General features: G+C 38.2%; 2 non-coding genes across 2 annotated transcripts; both read right to left on the bottom strand.

The window, feature by feature from the left end:
• Positions 1–477: 477 nt before the first annotated feature.
• TRNAL-UAA (transfer RNA leucine (anticodon UAA)) lies at positions 478–561 on the bottom strand. Its single transcript has one exon. It is a non-coding gene; the product is annotated as a tRNA-Leu (tRNA).
• A 170-nt stretch (positions 562–731) lies between these two features.
• Positions 732–812, bottom strand: TRNAL-AAG (transfer RNA leucine (anticodon AAG)). Its single transcript has one exon. It is a non-coding gene; the product is annotated as a tRNA-Leu (tRNA).
• Positions 813–10,991: the final 10,179 nt, after the last annotated feature.

Below are 10,991 nucleotides of genomic sequence, written 5' to 3' on the forward strand. Positions count from 1 at the left end.
AACACACGCTTTTCAATCTTTGATCTCCAGCTCTCCATATCATGTGGCCTTTGCTGTGGCATACATCGCATTAGCTGTAAGTAACAGTACATAAACATAGGAATGATAATTGATTTGAAGATAACATATGAAAGCAAAAGAGAAAACATTACCATATTATGGGGCATTCCAAGGGTTGAACTTGGGACCTGTCGCACCCTCAACAAGAATCACACTAGAAAACATGACGAAAGAAAAAGAGCAGACGTTACCATATTACGAGGCATTCCGAGAATTGAACTCAGAACCTCTCGCACTCTGTCTTTGATGTCCTGACCTGCATATCATGTGGCCTTGTAAGTAATAGGACTAAAACATACGAAAAATGGTTAATTTGAAGAAAACATGACGAATCACATTCGATAAAAACATAGATTTATTAATAGGACATTCCTAATTGTTTTGTTAGATTTATTAATAAGAAATTCCTAATTGTTTTGTCAGAAGTGGGATTTGAACCCACACCCTCTTTCGAAGACCAGAACTTAAATCTGGCACCTTAGACCACTCGTCCATCCTGACAACTATTTAATTTGTTTGAGATTTATTTTCATCCTAGCATGCTGACATTTTGTGAAAAGGCCATCTTGACAACTATTTAATTTGTTTGAAATTTATTTTCATCCTAGCATGCTAAAGTTTTGTGAAAACTTTCCCTGTTGGGAGTGGGATTTGAACTCACGCCCCTTGGCTGTTGAGAGTGGGATTTGAACCCACGCCCTTTCGGACCAGAACCTTAATCTGGTGCCTTAGACCAACTCGGCCATCTCAACATATATTATCAATACTGAGCAAAATTTTGACATATTGGCGATTATCTGATAAGTATCCAGTCCAGTCCTGCTCGTTCACTGTGAGTCTAACTCTCATTGATATGTATTTATAGTAATGCAAATAGAGTTAAACAGGATGATATACATATACTCTACTGATGAAAATTTTTCTATTGTGAATCATAAAACTATCAGCCAATACCTATTCATAAAGTTTAAACTTTCCATCTCAGAAGTGGCCAGACTTCATAAATATTCATTTCTACACACTAACCTGGATTAAATCCCCTTCACCTTATCTTCTTGAAGACTATGTACCTCAAAGTTGTAACATATGCAATTATGAAGGTGTCTACTGCAAAGAGTATGTGGCAGGACTCATGTTGGTCAGCACAATCCACTGCAAAGGCATAATCTTATTCCTTTATAAATTATTGAATAACATTCTTGGTTAAATTTGTCATGTTATTTTTTTGAAACATAGAAATCTGAGTTCATTGTTTTAGTTTGTGTGGGGAATTGGAATTGTTCTTAGTGAAAATGGCCTGATGCAAAGAATAAAAATAACAGAAGCAAAACAAATTCCACCATGCCAAGAGTCATGGATGTCATACCTTGCAACCAAGAGAACAGAAGCGGAATGTGTCTAGGAGGCTCCTGTCACATATTTTGCAAGTATTTGTAATGCCCTTACCTAGCCTCAACTGAGGCCTTTCATTGCGAAAAAAAATCTTGGCACTATTTATAATGTAAGTTTGCATGCCACTAATGTCGAGCACTTTCTGAATCTTAGAAACATGAACAATGTTGTGGTATGAAGACTGTCTTATCTACAAACACATTAGAAGCCCCTTAGTTTCCCAATCAAGAACTTCAAAACCAAAACCAGGCATGATAAATTTATTTGATTTTTCCAGTACCTGGACTATGTAATTGTCTAGTTTCTTGATAAAGAACATGGAAAGTAAAACCAAGCATGATGAAATTATTTGATTTTCTAGTACCTGGACTATATAATGGTCTCTATGATGGACAAGGTAGTATGAGCACAATGCACTACCCATACAATCTAGACAATACTTATTTCACTCACTCTTATTGGAGACTCCATGGATTTTACAAGGCACAAAGAAGCTGGTCTCTAGAAGGGGTCTCAACCATGGAGGCCTTGTGTTCCCTGCATTGCACATGTGCACCTGCATGGGCCTAGGACTTACTTGATCATTCAACAAAGACACAAAAAACAACTATTAATGCCTAAATCCATTCCCTTAGGCTGAGAAATTCCAAATATAACAGAAAATGTAACACCATGAAGGCTAAATTCTTACATTCATCCTTACCGTAGCTTTCTTCCATCTGGTCTTGAGAAGACTAACTTTATGCCGATCCTCGAAAGCCAGTTCTTCCAGTTTAATGGTCCACCAACTCACCTGCTCTGCCAAATAAAACTTGAATTAGAATTCCTGGACCATTTTTTCAACCCTAGGCATTGAATTATGAACAATCACAAGCACCAATTTTCAATCATTCCCAGCAATGCAACCTCACATGTAAGCCTGTCAAAGCATCCAATAGCTTTACCCCTTTTCTTCATTGTTGTAGCCAAGGGAAAGAGAGGTACCTGTTACAAAAAAAGTGATAGACTGCTGAAGGCAGCCATCCGATGGTGCAGCCCTCCGGTGACAGATGAGAGCACCTATGCAAAGAAGGTTGAGTTAGAAGTTAAACAAAAAAACCCCAACCCAAAACTGAGAGCAAGTCAGGTATGGTCAAGAGGAGAACCACACATACCTTGGTTCTGCGCGTTGGAAGTCAGTTATGGGGTTCCAGTGGGAAAAACATCAATCTGAACCCGAGCGAGAACCAGTGGTTCCTCTATCATGACTTCGGCAGAGAGCAGCAGTGAGCTCTGAATAGTTGGAGAGAATGGAGTTCTGGACGGAGGGTTAGGGTAGGCAGTTACCATGAAAAGAGGGGAAAGGTTTTCCACCATCAGATGAGCATCATTGCTCCAAACCATCGATGCAATGCCAATCCCGAGATCAATGCCAAGTGTCTAATGGTGGAAACAAACCTAGAAGCCTCCATTGATAGGTGTTATATACAGAAGGTTAATGGCTACGTCAAATCATATATGTGCTAAACATTGTAACTCGTATGGTATGTCAAAAACGGCAAATTAAGTGTTGACCTTTTATAAGATTAAATATGGCTTCCTCCTCTGCGATTATATTGATCTCTTTAATATGTTTTGCACTTGTGGCAGTTCTCTCCGGAGCAGCAGATGTCCAAAATAATCCACAAGGTACTGTTTCACATTGTTGTAAATTTACATCATACTTTGGTAGTTCACAAATTTCCGAAAGATGAATTTAACATTTTTTAAACTGTAGGTGAAGTTGAAGTTCATTCAATGCTGGAGCCTATAAAGGTACGTGATGATTGGTTAGGCAAGCATTACGGTCTTAGTGATGCATGCAGTAATTTCTACCAACATAGTTGTAATCTTCCACATTGCTATGATAATTGCCCGAATTTGGAATGTTTTCGCAAATGATGCAACTGTTGTTAAACGTAATTGCTCCTTGAAATTCTCATTTTCTTTCGTGTTATTACAATGCACGGTGGGGGTGAGAATGAACTATCATAAAATGACCCATTTTATCAGTTGGTCAATAGCCTACCTATTATTATAGTTACGTATAATATAATAAATAATTTTCAAAATATTTTAGTTACATGTATTTTGAAATTGTGGTTTAATGGTGTGGAGGTTTGGTTTACAAATTTTGTGGTCTAATCTTTAAAAAAATTATATAAAAGACTACATATATCTGAAAGTTGCTTCAAATGCGATTTCTTCAATTAAAAAAATATATATTTATTATTTATGTTCGAGTCAAATCCTATTACTTAAAAACCATAGCTTTCTACAGATCTGGTGGTTGAGTCCCTAGCTCCTGATTAAGTGGTAGATATAATTAACGTAGCAATGAAGGTCTAAGTGGAAATCTGTAATCTTTACCGCAGCTAGAGTTATAAGAGAAACAATGAAGACACAAAGTGGAAATATGTAATCTTTACCACAGCTAGAGTTATAAGAACAATGATGAAGACACAAAATTACTCAGTGGTAAAGGCAAAGGCTCGATAGAGGCATATATTCTTCGATACCAATATGAATGATACTATGGAGGAATTTGAAATAATGACACATATTGATGGTTGGATTGGAATTTCAACAGTATTGTTATTCTACAATTACTATTATTCTACAATTTCTAATTTATTTTATGGCATTTAAAACATATTTTTAAATGTGTAAATTTTTTATAATATTTGAAAATTTGTTAAAAAATTACCCATAAAGATCAATAATAAATCCCCATATATATATGAAAGGTATAAATAGTGAAGTGTTAGTTAATAAGTTTTTAAATACAATATTTAAAAGCTAAGAAATCTAGATCAACTTTGTACCTATTACATCTAATAATGTTGCAATTCTATAAATTATACAAACAACATTTATGATAAAGCAAATAAATAAACAAGTTTTGAATAAAGAGTAATGTTGCAATTTTATAAATTGTACCAACAAAATTTATGATAAAGCAATTAAATAAACTTGTTTTGAATGAAGAGTAATTATTATTTCAAAAGGCATAAATCTAGGATCCTCCTAGGTTTGGATAGTGTTTTGGCAATGAAACACTGGTCACAGTTCATTTTATTTTTTATTTTTTTAGGGGATGATAGTTAGAGTACACTCAAACAGAAAGTGCCTCTTTAAAATTTCTGAATTAATATTTACAAAGTGCCTTTTTAAAATTTCTGAATTAATATTTACAGGCAGAATATTTGAGTTGAGTAAGTGGAATTTCAAGGAGTGTTCTTTCATCGGATAAGTACTAAGGTACCTTCTCTATAGGATAGTGAACTACAAGAATCCCACAGGATAGTCAACTGCAAGAATCCCACTTGGACATGCGAGAATATCTTCCACATGGTATATCAGTCATGTCTTGAGAGTTTAGAGTTGCAACTAGTCAACTACAAGAATCCCACCCGATCTAGGTCCGGGTGTGAAGAAGGACCCTTCCAAGACCTTTTACTATCGTGATGTGTTAAAATTGCATTTTTAAAGAACGTTAATGAATACATCTACATGCTATAAAGAAGAGGAAAATGTCAATCATCAACAAATGAAAACATAAGCGTTGATAACAGAGTTCATCCTGGAGGGACTATGTCTCCGAGCCTCGGTGTCAAGATGGTGTAGGCCACTGCATTAAGTGTTGTCAATAATGGTGATGTACACAAGAGATGATGTCTCAATCATAAAAGGAAGAATTCCCTCATGAAGGAGTGGCTCTAAGAGATGTTCCACAAATAGAACTCTCAATCAAAATACTCCTATTAGTATGACACAAAAACATGCATGGTGAGAATCCCACCAAAATTGTACAAAAGGGATATCAATGCAAAACACATCACATAAAATATTTCGCATAACATGAAGCAATGAATCATGACAACATGAAATAAACAAGATCTTGCATCAATATCAATCAAGGATCCGTGCAGCATAATGTAAAGAAGAAGTACATGAATAATAATCATATACCTCACACCACAGGCCATCTGAAGAAGTGGATGTCTCACTGTTGAAGCCGCTTAGACCATCAATATCAAGGTGACGATCATACGAAGATGGTTTCTTGCACAAGAATGTGGACATCTGAAATAGACTGTCAATGTGTTGATACTTGCTTAAACATCAATTTCACATCATCGATTGCAAGAAGAATCAATCAAAGAAGAATAATTGCTCTTGACTTCTCACTCTGCAGCTCTATGGCTATCTAGCCCTATAGCGCTCTAGCTTATCACTGCAACTCTGCGATCTGCCAGAATTTCAAGCACTGTGACTCTATGGCTATCTGCGCTCTGGATTGATCAAGCTCTGTGGCTCTATGGGGTTTAAGCACTGCACTGGTTTTCAAGCTCTCTCTGGCACTCAGGCTCTTGGGCCTCTTCCTCACAGCCTTTGCTCTCTGTCACCATCGTGTGTTATAAACACATTTGGAACAAAGTTGCGCTTAAAAATCAGAGGTCAATTTTGTTCAGAATAGAAGCTATTTGCTTAAAAGCATCGGTTGGTGCAACAAAATCCTCGAAATAGCCTTCTTTCTGTCTAAAATAGAAGTACACTAAAAACTGATAAATCCAACCAAAATTCTTTAAAGCTGAACTTCAAAACATTTTAAATCAGCCCTACTAACCCTATCGGGTCAGCCTTTAGACACTCATTGCAATCGTTGCGGCCAGGGGTCCTGCCTTTGGCATTCACCGATCACCAACACCGATCATTCTGGTCGCTAATATCGATGATCACTAATCGTAATCGCAATCGGCCCAAAGGTTTGGGTCTTGTGCCTTGAGTTTTGCCAACCCGATCCGTCGATGACAACATTCCATCATCGATTTGCAAGCATTGATATCGCTGATTTGACTTCACCGACCCCATTTATTAGCAATCACTGATCAGGGCTCTTAAAGTCTGCCCTTTGCATGATTCCTGATGCAATTTTCCTTATAAAGACTTTAAGTCCATTCCTATGAGAAAAACCTCCATTTTTCACAGGAAGCAAGGCAACTCCTTTCACGATAACTTCATCATTCAGACTCAGATTGATGAACCGTTCACACCTCCGCGATCAGGAAGACAAGATCTACACTCTGGTCCTGGTTCGAAGTGATTCTAAGGGCTTTTGATTTTCAAGCGTTCATAACCCTCTGTCCTGTGTGTCTTTTTGGAGCCACCTAGATCAATCCTCCCCACTGAGGAGCTTTTGGTCCTCCAAAAGCATGAAAAAAAATAATCTCCAACTCTCTCTATACCTTGTTTACTTCACAACATCCTGAAAAGGTCTCACTTCCATCTCCTTCACCTTTGTTCTTCGGAGCCTTGAGCAATGAATTGACACCTGCTACTTCTACAACCTCTAGTGTATTGTTTTTCACAAATTACATTTTTGAATGACATGACCAACTAAAGACCCATGTCCCACACTTGCCACGATTTTATAACACATACTCGGTGGTCAAGTTTACATCAAGATGGACGTAATACTCCGGCTATGACAACAAGGCCAACCTATCATGGTTGCTTCAAAAAGTGACAGAAAACACATCATCACTCCAATGCATGATTTACATACATAAGGCCAAACACTATTGTTTCGGCAAGTGATGGCAACATAACATCACTTTCTGAGTTTTAATATGCAACTAGAAATACGACTCAAAACATGACCAGACATCATTGTTACTGACCAAGTGATGGAAAGCACATCATCACTTTTACATGTTAAAATGCAACAAATGATTTACAAAAGAATGACCATGAAACGACAATATGTAAAAAAAAACCATTTTTCACTTATCAATGTGAATGGCTCACCTCCTTGAGGTGTTTTTTCTTGTCGAACAACTACTCTTCCTGGTTCACGCACCGACGCTTTGTCTTTAAGTTGTTGCTTTGGATGGAGCTTCCAAGAAGTGGCTCTTTGATGGCCATCTCTGTCGCAATGACTGTAGTAGGTTTTCTTCCTCCATATTTTCTTAACCTATTTCTTTTCATGTTGTTGAGAGGGTCTTTCACGCCTCATGGGTGCTGCCATTCTTTTCCAACACTTAGAAAAGGTATGGTTAGGTAGACCACAAAAAGTACATGTTTTTCGATGCCTTGATCTTCGTTCAATATTAAAAACATGATCATAAAAATGAACATTTGAAGATCGAAAATGGTTATACCTTCCTTTGTTGTTTCTGATGTCAGTATGGCGATGAGAGCTTGTCTCAGCTCTCTCCCTGCAATGGAAAATTCCATGGGATGATGGGGATGTTTTCCCATCATTCTCTTTCCTCGATGATGTCTCGGATAAATCTAACACCTTTGAGCACTCTACTTTAGCGTATCTCAAGCCTGAAAATTGATGTTCATGCACAACCTCCAAAGGTTGAGTGATGCCTTGTTTATTAGCACTAAGTCCTTCTCCCTTGTGCCTCATCTTTGTAAGGAGCCTCATGTTTGTCCCTGTAATAGGGATCTCCAAATCTCCAACAGACATCATACTATGAAAATATGAAATCGAAAGGAAATCAAAATCTTTTACCTTCTCTTTCAATTTGGAAAGAACTGATGAGGGTTTCTCATCATCGTCATTGGTGGTTCGTTAACTGTCTCAGCGCATTCCCTAACTCCTTTCCTGCCATACCTAAGTCCTTCTTGACACGGTATTTCCTCTACTTGGATGGGCTTGAAAATGCCTTGGCCATTAACACTCAAGGCTTTTCCTTCATACCCCATTCTCTTCAACAATTTGGAGCCAATTCTTGTGGTATGATTTTCAAACACGGTAAAATCATCATCAGGAAATATAAATGGAGATGGAGAACTACTTTTTACCTCACATGGGTCTCACTGCAGCATTTCCAAGGCCTCATCCTTTGCTTGCAGCTGTCGTACAAAACTTCGTTTTTCCTCTTTCTCTTCATGTAGGCGCATCTTCAATTCATCATTCTCTGTTTGAAGATTATGTTGGTTTTGCTTTAGTTTTTCCATGGCCTTTTCTGTGGCTTTCAACTGAAGTTGTAACTACTCCTTTTCCTCTGTCTCTTTTTGTAGAGTTTCATACATGATTTCCAATTTCTTGGAAATGTTAAGCATGGTCTCATACATTGCTCTTTAATCCTCTGTCATTGTTCATGATGCAATTCACATCAACGCAAAGACCACTTGATCCAGGTCTGGGTGTGAAGAAGGACCCTTCCAAGACCTTTTACTTTCGTGATGTGTTAAGTTTTATTTTTTAAAAGAACATTAATGAATACATCGCATGCTATAAAGAAGAGGAAAATGTAAATCATCAACACATGAAAACATAAGAGTTGATAACAGAGTTCGTCCAGAAGGGACTACCTCTCCAGGCCCCAGTGTCAAGATGGTGTAGGCTACTGCATTAAGTGATGTCAATAATGGTGATGTACACAAGAGATGATGTCTCAATCATACAAGGAATAATTCCCTCATGTAGGAGTGGCTCTAAGAGATGTTCCACAACTAGAACTCTCAATCAAAAGACTCCTATCAATATGACACAAAAACATGCATGGCGAGCATCCTTCCAACATGGCACAAAAGGGATATCAATGCAAAACACATCACATAAAATATTCCACATACATGAAGCAAGGAATCATGACAACATGAGATAAACAAGGTCTTGCATCAATATCAATCAAGGATCCATGCAGCATAATGTAAAAGAAGAAGTACATGAACAATAATCATATACCTCACACCACGGACCATCTGAAGAAGGTGATGTCTCACTGTTGAAGCTACTTAGACCATCGATCTCAAGGCGACAATCATACGAAGATGGATACTCGCACAAGAATGTGGACATCTGAAATAGACTGTCAAAGTGTTGAAACTTGCTTAAACATTGATCTCACAACATTGATTGCGAGAATTAGAATCGATCAAAGAAGAATCAATCAAATAAGAATTGATCAAAGAAGAATAACTACTCTGGACTTCTCTCTCTGCATCTCTGTGGCTATCTGGCCCTATAGTGCCCTGGCTTATCATTGTAGCTCTGGGATCTACCAGAATTTCAAGCATTGTGACACTATGGCTATCTGCGCTCTAGATTGATAAAGTTTTGTGGCTCTATGGGGTTCAAGTGCTGCGCTAGCTTTCAAGTTGTCCCTGGCACTCAGGCTCTTGGGCCTCTTCCTTCGCAGCCTTTCCACGTAGCCTCTCAGGCTTTTTGTCATACTGCTCTTGCCCACTGTTACGTAGCCTTTCCACGCTCCCCCCCAGCTCTCTGTCACCATCGTGTACCATAAACACGTTTGGAACAAAGCCTCTCTTAAAAATCAGAGGTCGGTTTTGTTCAGAATAGAAGTTGTTTGCTTAGAAACATCAGCTGTTGCAACAAAATCCTCGGAATAGCATTCTTTCTATTTATAATAGAAATACACTAAAAAATGATAAATGCGACCAAAATCCTTTAAATCCGCACTTCAAAACATTTTAAATTAGCTGTACAAACCCTATCGAGTCTGCCTTTAGATGCTTATCATAATCATTGTGGCCCGACGTCCTGCCTTCGGCATACACCGATTGTCGATGCCGATCGTTCTGATCGCCGATATTGATGATTGCTAATCGCAATCACAATCAGCCTAAAGGTCTGGGTCTTGTGCCTTGAGTTTCACTGACCTGATCAACTGATGCTGACATTCCATCGCCGATATTGCTGATTTGACTTCTCTGACCCCATATATCGGTAATCACTGATAGGGGGTCTTAAAGTCTACCCTTTGCACGATTCCCAATGTGATTTGCCTTATAAAGACTTTAAGTCCATTTTTATGAGAAAAACCTCCTTTCTTCAAAGGAGCCAAGGCAACTCTTTTCGTGATAACGTCATCATCCGAACTCGGATTAACAAACCATTCACACCTCTGCAACTAGGAAGACAAGATCTACACTCTGGTTGTAGTTCAAAGTGATTCTAAGTGCTTTAGATTTTCGAGCGTTCATAACCCTCTGTCCTGTGTGTCTTTCTAGAGCCACCTAGATCACCACCTGGGCATGTGAGAATATATTCTATGTGGTATAATAGTCATGTCGTGAGAGCCTTTAGAGTTGGAGCATCTCTCCTTGATAACATTTAGATCAATCGTTCTATTTATAGGACAATGCTTATCTATAAACCATGATAAAGCAAACCGAAGTTTACACATCACGATTGAACTAGGTGGATGTTGGTGGCCACCCACCTATCCCTCTTAGACCCCCACAACTATCTCTTTCAGCTTTTCAGTTTCCTTATTTGTAGCACAATTTACTATTTTTAGCATTTTCTCAGGCCCTAAACTTCCAGAGCCGTTTTGAGGCCCTAAACGATGTTTTTTGGGAAGTCTGGGAGAAACATGGGTCAATGGATTGATGTTGCTCTTCCCAAAGTTGTAGTGCTTGAATAGATCTTTATAACGAGATATTGTGCATGTAAGATGCAGATCATATGCCAAAGTTACGACCCCGTGAAGTTGATGTACCAATTTACCCAGATGGGACCCACAATTTGGTGTTTC

This window comes from Pinus tabuliformis, chromosome 2_1, assembly GCF_031772625.1.
Source record: "Pinus tabuliformis cultivar Carrire ecotype Pingquan chromosome 2_1, CPIR1, whole genome shotgun sequence".
Taxonomy (NCBI): domain Eukaryota; kingdom Viridiplantae; phylum Streptophyta; class Pinopsida; order Pinales; family Pinaceae; genus Pinus; species Pinus tabuliformis.